Raw genomic sequence first — 17,503 nt, 5'->3', positions numbered from 1 at the left:
GACGATGTGGCCTATTCTACACCTTATTTTAGATCTGTATTACGATGCTATGCTGATTATACGTTTTGACGATACTTCAAATGGCTCTGAGCACTATGGGACTTAACATCTGTGGTCATCAGTCCCCTAGAACTACTTAAACCTAACTAACCTAAGGACATCACACACGTCCATGCCCGAGGCAGGATTCGAACCTGCGAGCGTAGCGGTCACGCGGTTTTGACGATGCCAATATGGCCTTAGCACTTTAGGACATGGTGTAAAAAAGGTACGTTTTACCGTATTTTATCTGTACATTTCCCTGGTTGTATGATAGTATATTGTGATACGTAGTGCTGTTTTATGTTGAAAGGCACACTGCTCACTAGGTGTATATATTTGTATATTGTAGATCTGAGGATCGTCATTACGGGCTGAATCCGGTCATCGTCTAAAGAACTATTATGTTGCTTGAGATATGCGCGTGAACAATGTATTGTTGGGAAGAGCAAACTCTCGAGTTTTAGGTTGTTCGCGCTTGGAAGCAGCAGTGTGCGCCCACTAAAAATGGTGTTGGGACAACAGAAAGCGTTTTGTGTTCTACGTTTTGCGCAGAGCAGGTCAACAATAACTGTTCAGCGTGAGTTTCGTTCTAGGTATGCTGTAGATTCTCCGCCGCGAGGGGTAGCAACGCCGAGGACGCCTTGCCACGGTTCACGCGGCCTTTCCCGCCGGAGGTTCGAGTCCTCCCCCGGGCATGGGTGTCTGTGTTGCTCCTAGCGTCAGTTAGACTACGTACTGTGTAAGCCGAGGGACCGATGACCTCAGCAGTTACGTCTCAAAGGAAACTACCGCCACCCACCCTGTGGATCCTCCTACAGCGCAGAGCATTAGACGACGGCATGAACAATATCGAGAAACAGATTGCTTGTGTAAAGGAAAGTCGCCGGGCCGTCCCCGTGAGTCTGACACAGACGTCGAACGCATCCGCCGTACTTTCACAAGCACTCTGTCTTCAAGCCACAAGTGACCCATCGGGACCATCCGACCGCCGTGTCATTCTCAGATGAGGATGCGGATAGGAGGGGCGTGTGGTCAGCACACCGCTCTCCCGGTCTTCATGATGGTTTTCTTTGACCGGAGCCGCTACTATTCGGTAGAGTAGCTCCTCATTTGGCGTCACGAGGCTGAGTGCACCCCGAAAAATGGCAACAGCGCATGGCGGCCCGGATGGTCACCCATCCAAGTGCCGGCCACGGCCAACAGAGCTTAACTTCGGCGATCTCACGGGAACCGATGTATCCACTGCGGCAAGGCCGTTGCCACATTCACAATGAATCGACAGAAATCCGTTCGCCGTGCAGATCGACAACATGCCACCGATGTCTGTCTCGCGTGTGTTGACGTTTACACATGAAACCGTACAAAATTCGCAAGCTCTTCGTGGGAGTGGCAAACAACAACTTGTGGAGTTCTATAATTTCGTTCTCGGCAAGATGGAGGATAACGGTTTTCTTCCACGCTTAATGTTTAACGACGAGGCAACATTGTATTTAAATGGAAAGAGAATATGGGTGCGGAACAACCACATGAGGTTGTACAACAGGAGAGGGACTGAAACTTCCTAGCAGATTAAAACTGTGTGCCCGACCGAGACTCGAACTCGGGACCTTTGCCTTTCGCGGGCAAGTGCTCTACCAACTGAGCTACCGAAGCACGACTCACGCCCGGTACTCACAGCTTTACTTCTGCCAGTATCTCGTCTCCTACCTTCCACTCGGCTCCAGAGTTAAAATCTCCTTCAGGAGAGGGACTCTTAAAAATTTAATGTGTTCTGTCCAGTTTCACGGGAAAAGATGTACGGTCCATTTTTCTATGCCGAGAACACTGTTACAGGGAGCACATATCTCGATGTCCTTGAGAACTTCCTTTTCTCAAAGTTGGAGACTGATTCGAACGACTTCATTTACCAACAGGATGGGGCACCGCCACACTGGCATCTGAAGCTGCGAGGATTTTTATATCAAAGGATTACTGAACGACGGATCGGTTGCACTGGACCAAATTATTCAGCGTTACATTGCTGGCCTGCAAGGTCACCGGACCTGAGTGTATGTGATTAATTTTTGTGGGGGCTTATAAAAGACTGTTTATGTGCGTCCGTATCAGCAATAATGAATGAACTGAGACATCGCATAACAGCAGCTGTGGAAGCTGTAACTCAAGACATGCTCGCTGCAGTGTGGGAATAATTTGAATACCACATTGAAATATGCCGTCCGTCTCAAGGGAGAGGGGAGTGCATTGAACACCTATGAAAAGGTATGGAAAAAAACTTTTTGAGTTTCCCGTTCATCAAACAATAAAATTCACTGTATATATTTATTAGTTTCAGAAGTATAGACGTGCCTAATCGGATGATTCTTGTTGACACACCCTGAATATAGGTTGTCTCTTTTAGGAACGCGCGCTTACGGAATTTACATTAGTAAACATCTCTGCGATGCACAATACCCCATTGTAGCTGCTGTCACTGGAGTTCCATGAGCACCTCTGTGAGGATTTCGCACTTACTAACGATCCTGTGACGAAATGCGCTGCTCTTCTTCGGATCTTCCCTATTTCCTTCAACAAAATGACCTTACAGACTCATCTACTTTTATTTCCTTCACACTTAATAGAATACGAAAGACACCAATTTTGTAAAGCAGTATGATGCAATTCTCAAAGAACTAGAAAAATTACCTTTAAAAATTAGACTTCCGACCGCTGTTAACTGCAAAACACGTCAAACTTGCTAACATCGTTACCGCTAGACGAACGCGTAAGGAAAATAGAAAACGCTAAGTCATTGGTTCGAACATCGTTAGTACCAATTCTTAATACTTTTATTTAGAGTCGATGTTTATTTGCAAATGGAAATGTTAATTAACAAATACTGAATCATAATTTTCTAATAAAAATAACATCTATTTTTAATTACTAATCGCATGAAAATGCGAGAACTCACAATAAACAAAAATATGAAACATCACACAGAACATAAAATACTTTTTTATGTGCAGGGATTGATCAGTATTATTCATGGATTAACTATAAGGCATTTCAAATATCTATCAGATTTTATTTACATGCAATTAGTAATTAAAAATAGGAATATGATATGAGGACCTCGGCTGCAAACAGTAGTAACGGATAGTGGATGAGAAACAGAGTTATTGTATGTAAAACATGGTAAGCGATGTGCTTTATTCATATTAGATGGTAGATAGTTCCACGACAAACACAGATATTGTAGCTCCGTCTCTGATTTCAGATTCTCACAGTGGCAAATTTGTCGCTATGTGCTCATGAAAACAGTTGTAACCGCCGAAAACGCGGTAGTAAAGCTAATGGTGTTTGTGTGAGGAAAATGCTTTCCAGGGGAGATTTGCACGAATCTGAGGATGATGTGGATAACTGCGACTCGGATAAAAATCCTTTATATGTCGCTGAACGTAGATGCGCTTCTGAAGCTGTTGCTGATGGTGATGTAAATGCGAATATTTATTTACGCGAATAAACAATGTAGTGTCCCTAACGAAAGTTTACTTTTTACTGTGGCGGCAGAAATGTTAGGAGCCATCCTCAAAATCGTTTACCTACTGCATTAAGGCGACAATAAAATTAATTCCATATTCTGCTCAACCACAGAATATTTTCTGAGTTTTTTAGTCTTTATTATTGCCAGAATTGCTAACGTAAATCTTAGTATCATAAACTGAAACAGCTCCGAGTTTTAAATTAGTATTTTTGAAAGATCAAATGGTTCAAATGGCTCTGAGCACTATGGGACTCAACATCTTAGGTCATAAGTCCCCTAGAACTTAGAACTACTTAAACCTAACTAACCTAAGGACATCACACACACCCATGCCCGAGGCAGGATTCGAACCTGTGACCGTAGCAGTCCCGCGGTTCCGGACTGCAGCGCCAGAACGGCTAGACCACCGCGGCCGGCTTTGAAAGATCTCTCAGTAATATTTCGATAACTCGTCCAGCAAGTAAACAACGGAAGTCAGTGCTAATCCCTGTAAGTGCACTCAGTCTGTAAATAAACAATGTTAAGTATCCATGATGCATCATAAAAATAAAATTTTGAATGAAATTTACGATTTTAAATACATATCACTGCTCTGGAAACATTTGAAAACAGTGACTCATCACAATTAATTTACTTGAAATATCTTACTGTGCAATTTCTCAAAACAACCAACTTGCACCTTACCATTTTTCACAGCCGAGGTCTTTATATTTATATTAAAAATTATGATTCGGTATTTGTTAATTTACCATTTCCATCTGTTAGGAAACATGGAATTTAAACAAGAGTAAAAAACAAGTTGCTACCAAAAAGACTTGAACCAACGACTTTACGATCACCGGAATTCCAAGCTACACTTCATCTACTGGCGGCTGTGTTAAAAAATAAGTCAAATGTGTTACAGTTAACAGTACTGGTTTAGGAAACAGAGGTTCGGAAACTGAGTGAATCCTGTAAGAATGAAGAAAATTAAAGAAGACCAGTCCGTATTACTGCCTTGTAAAATCCCAGTTGGTACTTGCTCCAGGCTGTTGAGCAATGCTAACGAGGGTTTAGTAAACTACATCCGCCGTGGGTGGATTATATTTCCTGAGGATTCTACCACAGAATCCCAGTCTTCCATCTACCAGTCACGATTAGTTTTATGTGGCTGTACGCATGTAGTTATTTTAAACTCTCGACAGCTGGTTGTAAACACCCAATCAGAGCACGACAGGTAAATGACTTGAAACTTCCTGGCAGATTCAAACTGTGTGTCGGACCAAGACTCGAACTCAGGACCTTTGTCTTTCACGGACAAGTGCTCTAATCGACTGATCTGCTCAAAAATGCTCATATGGCTCTGAGCACTATGGGACTCAACTGCTGTGGTTATCAGTCCCCTAGAACTTAGAACTACTTAAACCTAACTAACCTAAGGACATCACACACATCCATGCCCGAGGCAGGATTCGAACCTGCGACCGTAGCAGTCCCACGGTTCCGGACTGCGCGCCTAGAACCGCGAGACCACCGCGGCCGGCGACTGATCTGCCCAAGCACGACTCACGACCTGTCCTCACAGCTTCAATTCTGCGAGTACCTCCTCTCCTACCTTGTAAACGTTGCAATTAATTTCAGTTTAATCCAATTATAACCACGCAAAATTGCAATTATTCGACGAAATGAAAAAGAAAGAATAATTCTTCCTTGTCAACCTTTTCGTAACAACATGAACTAGCATTTACTCATGTTTTGTCGGCGCAAAGTATGTCCTCGAATTAATGTCTTTACTTGTGAAAATGCACATCGCAGTTTTGCTACATCTACACCCTCCACAACATTCCACGGCCCTAAATTGAGAACGAGTGCCATTGACGATGCCATGGCCTCAACAAGATCGGATGCGCTCAATTCGGTAACAAGCTCATCTTAAACAGGGAACCTGTATATGTGACACGGAATCTCGTCTTGTGCGAAAGGATCGAGATTTGGCGCGGGCTTGAAAATTTCCTTTCTCGCTTGCCTTCTTTTCTTGTATATGCATCATGACTGCTGTTCATGTAACTGCTACCGAAATTCATAATAAAATGTCCAGCATTTTCCATTTGTCTTTCACAGTATTCCCTCGCATAGCACACGAATTGACCAGATTATCTGGCTTTCTTTGTTGTTCCGTCCAGTAAAGATCGCTCCATCTGTTGCCTTTCCTGTTCGTGATATAAACGAACTGGTGTTCGAACAATATTTCGGCTTTAAATTTCCTAATATGCTAATTGCAGAATGTTACACTTAAATACAATTTGCAATAAACTGATATCATTTATTTGTTAAACTAATGTATCACATTTCATTAAAGCATATTACTAAAGTACCTTAAATAGTAAATTAAAAATATTGAATTGATACTTATTAATAGCAAAATAACTGACTTGATGCAAAATATATTACAGTTCATGATTCTGAGATAGCAAAAGTATTTTAAGAATTCATGCACTTAGGCACAGTAAAATTTGGAAACAATATAGGCAAAAATAGGACACATTTGTGCGCTGAAAGAAAGACAATAAAATTCAGAAGCCGTGCTATTTACAGGAAAATATTGCAAAAAACCACATAAATAAAGCTCACGTTACATTAAACAAGTAGCATGCAGGGCAATAATGAAAGCATATAAAACTGTGTTAATTGTTGCATTTGTTTTGGCAAATTAACTTGCATCTCACGGTAGCTGATCGGAACCGTAAAGAAATAACGAAAACAGATTTCAGGCCGACATTAAATTTGTAGCCTCTTGAAATAAGCGCCAATGAGAAAGGGATAGACATTTGTGAAATTTTCAACTCCGAAAATCTTGAATTTATATGCCATACTGGTGTGGCGGTGTAAATACACGCTATAGTTTAAATATGTAATACCGGAACCTAAGGCTCTGTTGGTACTTATTCTGGTGGGCACGACTCGAAAGTTATCTCACAGGGAGCGAGAAACAGCCGTCGAGAGCTGACAGTGTGTTTCAATGTGCGCCATATAGTAGCTTTCTATGTGCTGAAAGTTTTCTCAATGACGTAGAACTGATTACTGTTTAAAAATCTGTTCTAGTAAAGAGCGTTTTGTGGTATGTATATCATTACTGACAATGAAGCGGTAGGAAATACTGGAAAAGAAAAACCATCCCGGATGCTGCAACTATTGTTTGTTAACACCACCAATCAGTAGTAGTACTCATAGTCTTTACCAATTTGTGCCAAAAAAGCATAAATCAAATACAGTCCTGCTCCTGAGATTCCATTTTGAGCTGCCATTTCGATAAATGTGTGCGCGATGCTTATTAAAGCGACATTGCCGCGATTCAGAATTTACTGACAATTTCCAAGTATGGCTATTGCATAACTGAATATTGTATTTATAAGGTTTTCCTCCAGCCATCCCTTTGATTCAATCTAAAAAAAAACCGCTCTATTAAAAACAGTTTCTTCCACTTTGCGTTGGAGTACAAGAATTAGTGTGTTTCATCACGGTAACATCAGTCTGGACGCAATAAGGTGATGAAATATGTAGAAAATACTCTTTACGTATGTGTAATTTGAGTCCTTATCGATTGGACATTACAGTTTTATTTGAAATTATGCGTCTAGCTGGTATTTTCTAAAAGCCCATTAAGGGGTGAATACACATCTAATAATGGGCCATAGATGAGGTGTATCGGAAGTTACGGTTTCAGAAGGCCTTTGAGTATGTGTAGAAGATTATTTAGCTTACCTGAATTTATTGAACATAAGTTTTACATCTACAGCTATACTCCACGAGTCACCTTATGGTGTGTAGCGAAGGGTATTTTGTGCAACACTTGTTCTAGACGAATATAGTGTGCGGGAAGAATGGTTGCTGTTAAGTCTCCGTGTTTGCTCGAATGTGTCTAATTTTACCTTATTGGTTTTTTCGCGTGATTATGCGTAGGAGGTCTCTGAGGATTCTTCCAAAATGAATTTCGGTCTGGCATCTGCCTTTCCGTTTTATGTCGTCGTTTGAATTGCTCCGTACGCATACTCTCAGATATTTAATGGACGCGACTGTTTTCACTGATTCCTCGGCAGTATTGCAATCATACAATAATAGGTCTTTCCTACTCTTTATGCGAAATGTGTTACATCCGTTTGTGTCGAGGTTCAAGTGACAATCGCTGCACCAAGCGTTCATCCTCTACAGATCTTGCTGCATTTGGCTACAGTTTTCTACCGTTGCGAACTTTCCATTTAAAACAGAATCATCCGCGAGCAGCTTCACGGAGATTCGAGGTTATTGACAGTCAGCTACGCCTAACCACCGGCTTGACGCAACACGTAACGCTTTCAAATGCGTGCACAAGATTTTCATATTCTCTCGCTCGCTTCGCGCAGATCAATGCAGAAAAAATGAGGAAACCATTAGTGCTACAGAAAAAATGAACAAGACGTTTTCGTAGATAATTTTATGCAGTTAAACTTTTTAACAGGATACGTTTTTGCTAGAGGCCGTAGTTTTCCAATTCAGAAAAAAAAAATATGAAAGTGACCTTCAAACGCGTTTTTCTCCAGTAACTCAACAACGGCCTCCAGCGAAAACGTGTCCCAGTACAAAATTTTACTACTTAAATTTTCTACAAAAATGTCCCATTCATTTTTTTCTATAGAACTAATAGTTTTACGTAGCTAACGAGATAATATGAAAATTTCGCACTTGGTTTTTGAATGCATTTAAGACTGCATAAAACCTATCACTGGAGTCTGTTGAATCGCCTGATATACACGGTGTAAATGTTAAGTTCACATACCAGAATAACTCGAAAAATAAGCTTCACACGAAAAACTGGGTAGAACCCGAAGTTTATTATTTGCGAGGAGGACATCTGATAGTGCCAACTTAGCCCACCACCCCAGTCCCCTTGAGGTGAGGTGGGAGGCAACTTTAAAATTTAAAATGGTAACTCCCACTTTTTACTGCAGAATCAGATTCTACATAAAAAACTATGTACATTTTGTCTTAAAATTTGTTTTGATTCTTGGTAGTTGGCACTGTAATTCAAGAAAATCCATGTTCGAATGTTTGTGTGGAAAATGGTTATGGATACATAAAAAATACTTATTTACTTCGTTAATTTTGATTCGCTGAAACTAAAACTCTCCCTCTCTCCCCGTAGGGTGGGGTTTGAGAGAGAGGAATTAAGAGTTTTACAAATACCGAATTAATTTCTTCCGCAAAGTCGGATAAGTTTTGTTTGTTTTGTGGTCATGAGGTGACATAACTTTTAATTATCAAACAAATCATCTGAGTAGCTAACTAACGAAACATCCTACTTACCATCGAGTGAACTCATTTTCTATTTATCCGTAACCATTTTCCACCCAAAAATGAGAACATGGATTTTCTTGAACTGCAGCGCCAACTACCAAGAATCAAAACAAATGTTTAAGACAAAATTTACGTAGCTTTTTATGTAGAATCTGATTCTGCAATAAAAAATGGGGGTTCCCATTTGAAATTTTAAAGTTGCCTAATTTTAGCACCAGCGAATGTCCCCCACGAAAGTAATCAACTTTGGATTCTACACATTTTTTTCGTGTGAAGCTTATTTTTCGAAATATTCTGGTTTGTCAACTTAAAATTTACACCCTGTATATAGACTGAAGGAAAAAAAAAGTCGCAACACCGAGAACGAGTTGTGCGATATAAACGAAAGTTGGTAACCATGTTTTTACATCTGAAAGATGTCGAATTTCGTGCCAATTAAATAAGAGCGGCGCTACTAGCGGCTCTATGAGGATGCAAATCAGATTTCCTTTAAATACCCGCTGTACCGTTCGTGAGCGTTAGTTACTTTCGAGATTGGACGTGGTGAGCTGATGTTAGTCAAGAATCCCTTCAGGGCGACAAAGATGTCAGTATCAGCACATCAGTGAGTTTGAACGAGGTCATGTAATAGGGCTATGAGAAGTTGGGTGTTCCTTGTGCAATATTGCAGAAAGACTTGGTAGCCATTGTACATGATTTCCGTCAGCAGTGGTCACGAGAAGGTACAGTCGCAAGGAGACCAGGCTCTGGAGAGGCCACGAGGCACTACACACAGAGAAGACCATCGTGTTCGGCGTATTGCTCTGCCGCATCGTACTGCACCTGCAGCAGCAATCTGAAGCAGCTGTTGTCACCACAGTGACAGAACCAACTGTTACAAATCGGTTGCTTCCAGGACTGCTCCAAGCCATACGCCCTGTAGCATACGAGGTGCATTCAAGTTCTAAGGCCTCCGATTTTTTTTCTCCGGACTGGAAAGAGATAGAAACATGCGCATTGTTTTAAAATGAGGCCGCGTTCATTGTCAATACGTCCCAGAGATGGCAGCACCGTACGGCAGATGGAATTTTACCGCCAGCGGCGAGAATGAGAACTGTTTTAAATACTTAAAATGGCGACGTTTTCCTTACTTGAACAGCGTGCAATCATTCGTTTTCTGAATTTGCGTGGTGTGAAACCAATCGAAATTCATCGACAGTTGAAGGAGACGTGTGGTGACGGAGTTACGGATGCGTCGAAAGTGCATTGGTGGGTGCGACAGTTTAATGAAGGCAGAACATCGTGTGACAACAAAGTGAAACAACCTCGGGCTCGCACAAGCCGGTCTGATGACACGATCGAGAAAGTGGAGAGAATTGTTTTGGGGGATCGTCGAATGAATGTTGAACAGATCGCCTCCAGAGTTGGCATTTCTGTGGGTTCTGTGCACACAATCCTGCATGACGACCTGAAAATGCGAAAAGTGTCATCCAGGTGGGTGCCACGAATGCTGACGGAACCACACGGCTGCCCGTGTGGCACGTTGCCGAGCAATGTTGACACGCAACGACAGCACGAATGGGACTTTCTTTTCGTCGGTTCTGACAGTGGATGAGACGTGGATGCCATTTTTCAATCCAGAAACAAAGCGCAAGTCAGCTCAATGGAAGCACACAGATTTACCGCCACCAAAAAAATTTCGGGTAACCGCCAGTGCTGCAAAAAATGATGGTGTCCATGTTCTGGGACAGCGAGGGCGTAATCCTTACCCATTGCGTTCCAAAGGGCGCTACGGTAACAGGTGCATCCTACGAAAATGTTTCGAAGAACAAATTCCTTCCTGCACTGCAACAAAAACGTACAGGAAGAGCTGCGCGTGTGCTGTTTCACCGAGACAACGCACCCGCACATGGAGCTAACGTTACGCAACAGTTTCTTCGTGATAACAACTTTGAAGTGATTCCTCATGCTCCCTACTCACCTTACCTGGCTCCTAGTGACTTTTGGCTTTTTCCAACAATGAAAGACACTCTCCGTGGCCGCACATTCACCAGCCGTGCTGCTATTGCCTCAGCGATTTTCCAGTGGTCAAAACGGGCCCCTAAAGAAGCCTCTGCCGCTGCCATGGAATCATGGCGTCAGCGTTGTGAAAAATGTGTACGTCTGCAGGGCGATTACGTCGAGAAGTAACGCCAGTTTCATCGATTTCGGGTGAGTAGTTAATTAGAAAAAAAATCGGAGGCCTTAGAACTTGAATGCACCTCGTACATTCCACTAACCCCAAACCACAGCCATTTGCGACTTCAGTGGTCTCAAGCGAGAGCTCGTCGCAGGGCAGGGTGGAAGCCTGTCGTGTTTTCTGATGAAAGGCTGGTTCTGCCTCGGTGCCAGTGATGGCCCTGTATTGGTTAGAATCAGTCCAGTTCAGGGCCTGCAACCAACCTGTTAGCTAGACACACTGGACGTACACCTGGAGTTATGGTCTGGGGTCCGATTTTGTATGACAATACGAGCACTCTCCTGGTTATCCCATGCATCCTGACTGCAAATTGGTACGTGAAACTGGTGATTCGACCTGTTGTGATGCCATTCGTGAACAATACTCCGGGAGATGTTTCCCAGAAAGGAACACCCGACCATGTACGAGGCCTATCCACAAAGTACACTGCTGGCCACCGTAAATGCAACACCCTGAAGGAAGCATCCGAATCAAGTGAAATTTACACCATGGGTTTGCAGCGATGAGATATGCAACTGATTAGAATTTCAGCGCAGACGCACATCACGCGCGCCTGTGGCGCCACCTCATAGCGCCATTTATGGCTTGGCGATTTCGACGAGTGTACGTTCGTCACGGTGGTTGTTTCACAAGACGATCAGTTATGCCTCGTAGACAGCAGCGAACATCTTTTGATCAAGTATCCGAGTTCGACAGAGGAAGGATAGTGGCTTACCGAGATTGTGGATTATCATACAGAGAAATCGCTAATCGTGTTGGACGAAACCAAACAACTGTAATGCGGATATGTGACCGTTGGATGCAGGAGGGTACGACGGACCGACGTGGTCGATCGCATTCACCTCGGTGCACCACTGCACGTGCTGATAGGCAAATTGTGCGCATGGCAGTGACGGATCGCTCAGTGACCTCCCGAACCATAGCACAGCACATTGCGTCTGTAACGCATCATCCAGTGTCTGCGCGTACCATTCGACGCCGTTTACAGCAGAGTGGTCTGTCCGCAAGACGTCCATTGCTTCGTCTACCACTGACGCAGAACCACAGACGTCTCCGTCGCCAATGGTGTGATGACAGACGGATGTGGACGGCAGAATGGAATGACGTTGTCTTTACTGACGAGGCACGCTTCTGTCTGCAGCACCACGGTGGTCGGATTCGAGTGTGGAGACACCGTGGAGAGAGGATGCTGGACAGCTGCATTATGCACCGCCACACTGGTCTTTGGTTAGACACTGGACTCGCATTCGGGAGGACGACGGTTCAATCCCGCGTCCGGCCATCCTGATTTAGGTTTTCCGTGATTTCCCTAAATCGCTCCAGGCAAATGCCGGGATGGTTCCTTTCAAACGGCACGGCCGACTTCCTTCCCCATCCTTCCCTAATCCGATGAGACCGATGACCTCGCTGTCTGGTCTCCTTCCCCAAACCAACCAACCAACCAACCACACTGGTCTTGCACCGGGTATTATGTTATGGGGCGGTATTGGATATTAATCTCGCACGCCTCTAGTACGCATTGCCGGTACTTTAAATAGCCGGCGCTACATATCCGAGGTGCTGGAGCCAGTTGTCCTTCCTTACCTTCAGGGCTCGGCCACAGCCATATTTCAACAGGATAATGCGCGACCACACGTGGCACGCATTGTCCAAAGGTTCTTCGTCAATAACCAGATTGAATTGCTTCCCTGGCCGGCTCGCTCTCCGGATCTTTCGCCGATAGAAAACATGTGGTCCATGGTTGCTCAACGAGTGACCCAGATTACATCCCCAGCTGCCACACCAGATGATCTTTGGCAACGTGTGGAAGCTGCTTGGGCTGCTGTACCCCAGCAACACATCCAACGTCTCTTTGACTCAATGCCGAGACGTGTGGCAGCGGTGATCTCCAACAATGGCGGCTACTCTGGCTACTGATTCTGGCAGGAACCACATGTCACAGACGTCTGTAAACGTAACCATTTGATACTTGGTCAACATGTTATCTACAAAATAAATCTTGTTGTGCTACCTCTTGTCTTTCTTGGTGTTGCATTTACGGTGGCTAGCAGTGTACATTACGTTTTGGAATTAAAAATAAATAAAGTATTGGAATTTTTTTTATTATATACAGATGAAAGCCACACTTCAATACTAATTTTCTACATAGTTGCCATTTAAATTAAGGCACTTATCGTAGCGATGGACGAGCTTGGAAATTCCTTCGTCGTAAAATTCGGCCGCCTGCGCCTTCAACCACGTGGTTACCTCTTCTTGAAGCTGTGCGTCGTCATCAAAACGCTGCATAGCCAACCACTTCTTCATTGCCGGGAATGAGTGGAAGTCGCTCGGTGCCAGGTCGGGACTGTACGGCGGGTGAGGAAACAACTCCCACTTAAAAGATTCGAGAGCTTCACGAGTGGCATTTGCCGTGTGGGCCCGGGCGTTGTCGTGAATCGGCAAGATCTTTGAGCCCAACTTTCCCCTGCGCTTGTTTTGTATTGCTCTTCTGAGGTTGTGCAGAGTTTAGCAATACCTTTGAGAGTTTATTGTAGTGCCTCTTTCCAGGAAATCCACAAAAATCACACCTTTTCTGTCTCCATCACCTTCCTTGCCGACATTGTCTCCATGCATTTCTTGCGTTTTTGGGGGGGAATTTGTGTGCCCCCACTGCATTGACTGCAATTTTGTCTCGCAGTTCACATGCTTAACCCATGTTTCGTCACCAGTAACAATGCGATCGAGTAATGAGTCGCCATCTTTCTCGTAAGCGTCCAAAAACGTTAACGCTGCAGCCATTCGCTGATTTTTGTGAATCTCTCTCAAGATTTTTGGTATCCACCTTGCACAAAACTTGTGGTAACCGAGCTTTTCGGTAATGATTTCGTGCAACAAACTTTGTGAAATTTATGGAAAACTCATAGAGAGTTCCATTATAGGCCGGCCGAAGTGGCCGTGCGGTTAAAGGCGCTGCAGTCTGGAACCGCAAGACCGCTACGGTCGCAGGTTCGAATCCTGCCTCGGGCATGGATGTTTGTGATGTCATTAGGTTAGTTAGGTTTAACTAGTTCTAAGTTCTAGGGGACTAATGACCTCAGCAGTTGAGTCCCATAGTGCTCAGAGCCATTTGAACCATTTTTGAACCAGTTCCATTATTGTGAAACTGCGGTTTTCACGGACCGCGCCATCGACTTTTTCGACAAGTTCGGCAGTCACTATGCTGGGTCTTCCACTTCGCTCTTCGTCGTGAACGTTAGTTCGGCCATTTTTAAAATTTATGACCCATTGACGCACTCCACCTTCAGTGATTCTGTTGTCCCCATACACTTCACAAAGCTGCCGATAGATTTCTATCGGTGTACAGTTTTTTTTGCAGTCAGAAACCTTATTACAGCACACACTTCACACTTCGCGGCATTTTCAATTAACGCTGACATTTTAAAATGTCACAGTAACTCAACGGAGTACACCACGAATGTCTCACTAGCACGGCAGCATGCCGACTGAGCGGCGGAATGCCATGACAACAAGATGGCCGCGCTAGCCCCGCCCCTAACGGACACAAACGAAAACGTAATGTACTTTGTGGATAGCCCTCGTATCTCAGTTGTAACCCATCATGGTCTACAGTGTGTCGACATGTTGCCCGGGCCTGTTCGATCACCAGATAGAGCGGGTATGGGACATCATTGTACGAGGTGCATTCAAGTTCTAAGACCTCCGATTTTTTTTCTAATTAACTACTCACCCGAAATCGATGAAACTGGCGTTACTTCTCGACGTAATCGCCCTGCAGACGTACACATTTTTCACAACGCTGACGCCACGATTCCATGGCAGCGGCGAAAGCTTTTTTAGGAGTCTGTGTTGACCACTGGAAAATCGCTGAGGTAATAGCAGCACGGCTGGTGAATGTGCGGCCACGGAGAATGTCTTTCATTGTTGGAAAAAGCCAAAAGTTACTAGGAGCCAGGTCAGGTGAGTAGGGAGCATGAGGAATCACTTCAAAGTTGTTATCACGAAGAAACTGTTGCGTAACGTTAGCTCCATGTGCGGGTGCGTTGTGTCGGTGAAACAGCACACGCGCAGCCCTTCCCGGACGTTTTTGTTGCAGTGCAGGAAGGAATTTGTTCTTCAAAACATTTTCGTAGGATGCACCTGTTACCGTAGTGCCCTTTGGAACGCAATGGGAAAGGATTACGCCCTCGCTGTCCCAGAACATGGACACCATCATTTTTTCAGCACTGGCGGTTACCCGAAATTTTTTTGGTTACGGTGAATCTGTGTGCTTCCATTGAGCTGACTGGCGCTTTGTTTCTGGATTGAAAAATGGCAGCCACGTCTCATCCATTGTGACAACCGACGAAAAGAAAGTCCCATTCGTGCTGTCGTTGCGCGTCAACATTGCTCGGCAACGTGCCACACGGGCAGCTGTGTGGTCGTCCGTCAGCATTCGTGGCACCCACCTGGATGACACTTTTCGCATCTTCAGGTCGTCATACAGGATTGTGTGCACAGAACCCACAGAAATGCCAACTCTGGAGGCGATCTGTTCAACAGTCATTCGGCGATCCCCCAAAAACAATTCTCTCCACTATCTCGATCGTGTCGTCAGACCGGCGTGTGCGAGCCCGAGGTTGTTTCGCTTTGTTGTCACACGATGTTCTGCCTTCATTAAACTGTCGCACCCACCAACGCACTCGACACATCCGTAACTCCGTCACCACATGTCTCCTTCAACTGTCGATGAATTTCGATTGGTTTCGCACCACGCAAATTCAGAAAACGAATGATTGCACGCTGTTCAAGTAAGGAAAACGTCGCCATTTTAAGTATTTAAAACAGTTCTCATTCTCGCCGCTGGCGGTAAAATTCCATCTGCCGTACAGTGCTGCCATCTCTGGGACGTAGTGACAATGAACGCGGCCTCATTTTAAAACAATGCGCATGTTTCTATCTCTTTCCAGTCCGGAGAAAAAAAATCGGAGGCCTTAGAACTTGAATGCACCTCGTACGATAAGTCCAGCATCATCTGCAAGCAGCATTAACTGTCCCTGTATTGACGGAGTAAGTGAAACAGGCACAGAACTCCATCCCACAAACTAACATCCAGCACCTGTACAACACCATGCATGCATGTTTGTACGAGGCGTCTGTTTTAAGTAAGGTCCGTTTGAACATAAGTAGACAACGAAACGTTATTTAACAAAGTAAGTTTATTTTCAGAAAGTACATACTTCACTCTATTTTTCGACATAGTTGCCAAGTTTGTTTATTATTTTGTATTATACCTCTGAACCAATTTTAAAATACCCTCTTCATAAAAACTTGCTGCCTGCTCCGATAACCAAGAGTTCACTGCCATTTTCACGTCGTCGTCATCATTGTAATGGTTGCCACGGAGGCGATGTTTGAGGTGGTGGAACAGATGGTAATCGCTCGGCCCAAGATCAGAACTGTAGGGTGGGTGGTCTAAAACTTCCCAGCCAAAACTGTACAATAAATCGCAGGTCTGCTGAAGAGTGAGGTCTTGCATTGTCATGGAGAAGGACAATTCCCTTTGTCAGCATGCCGCGTATTTTGTTTTGAATCGCTCTGCATAGCTTTCTCAGGGTTTGGCAGTATGCTTCTGCATTGACAGTGGTTCCTCGTTGCATGAAGTCAACCGACAAAACACCATGCTTATCCTAAAACACCGACACCATGATTTTGTGCTGCGACAGAGTCTGTTTGGCCTTTACCTTTACAGGCGAGTGTATGTGTCTCCATTCCAAGCTCTGTTGTTTCGATTCGGGCGTGATATGCGAAACCCACGTTTCGTCTCCAGTTACGATCTGACTCAACAAGCTGTCACCTTCTTCGTGATAACGATCAAGAACTTCATCACACACTCAAAACTATGGTTTTTGTGGTCCTCTGTTAGGAGTTTCAAGACCCGACGGCAGCACATTTCCCTAAAGTTCAGGTGTTCAGAAACAATGTTGTAAAGCACTGATCCGAACACGATAGGAAATTCGTCTGAGACACCTGTTATTGTGAAGCGCCTGTTCTCAAGAATCCTCTTCGGGAGGACCACGGTTCAGTCCTGCGTCCGGCCATCCTAATTTAGGTTTTCCGTGATTTCCCTAAATCGCTTCAGGCAAATGCCGGGATGGTTCCTTTGAAAGGGCACGGCCGATTTCCTTCCGAATCCTTCCCTCACCCGAGCTTGCGCTCCGTCTGTAATGACCTCGTTGTCGACGGGACGTTAAACACTAATCTCCTCCTCCTCCTCCTCCTCCTCCTCCTCCTCCTCCTCAAGAATCCTCGCTTCAACTGAAGCCACCAAACCAGCCGTAATCAAAGAAGGGTGACCGGAGCAGCCGGCCGCGGTGGTCTCGCGGTTCTAGGCGCGCAGTCCGGAACCGTACGACTGCTACGGTCGCAGGTTCGAA

The 17,503-nt window shown here is 44.4% G+C and overlaps 1 protein-coding gene and 1 pseudogene across 1 annotated transcript in view; both read right to left on the bottom strand.

Moving 5' to 3' along the window:
* LOC126213013 (coiled-coil domain-containing protein AGAP005037-like) overlaps window positions 1-17,503 on the bottom strand; it is a 257,242-nt gene that overhangs the window by 221,994 nt on the left and 17,745 nt on the right. The window lies entirely within an intron of this gene.
* On the bottom strand, window positions 1,186-1,303 carry LOC126214088 (5S ribosomal RNA; annotated as a pseudogene).

Source organism: Schistocerca nitens, chromosome 11, assembly GCF_023898315.1.
Source record: "Schistocerca nitens isolate TAMUIC-IGC-003100 chromosome 11, iqSchNite1.1, whole genome shotgun sequence".
NCBI classification, from domain to species: Eukaryota; Metazoa; Arthropoda; class Insecta; order Orthoptera; family Acrididae; genus Schistocerca; species Schistocerca nitens.
The sequence above is the reverse complement of the archived record's forward strand: the minus strand, read 5'-3'. Positions and strand labels throughout refer to the sequence as shown.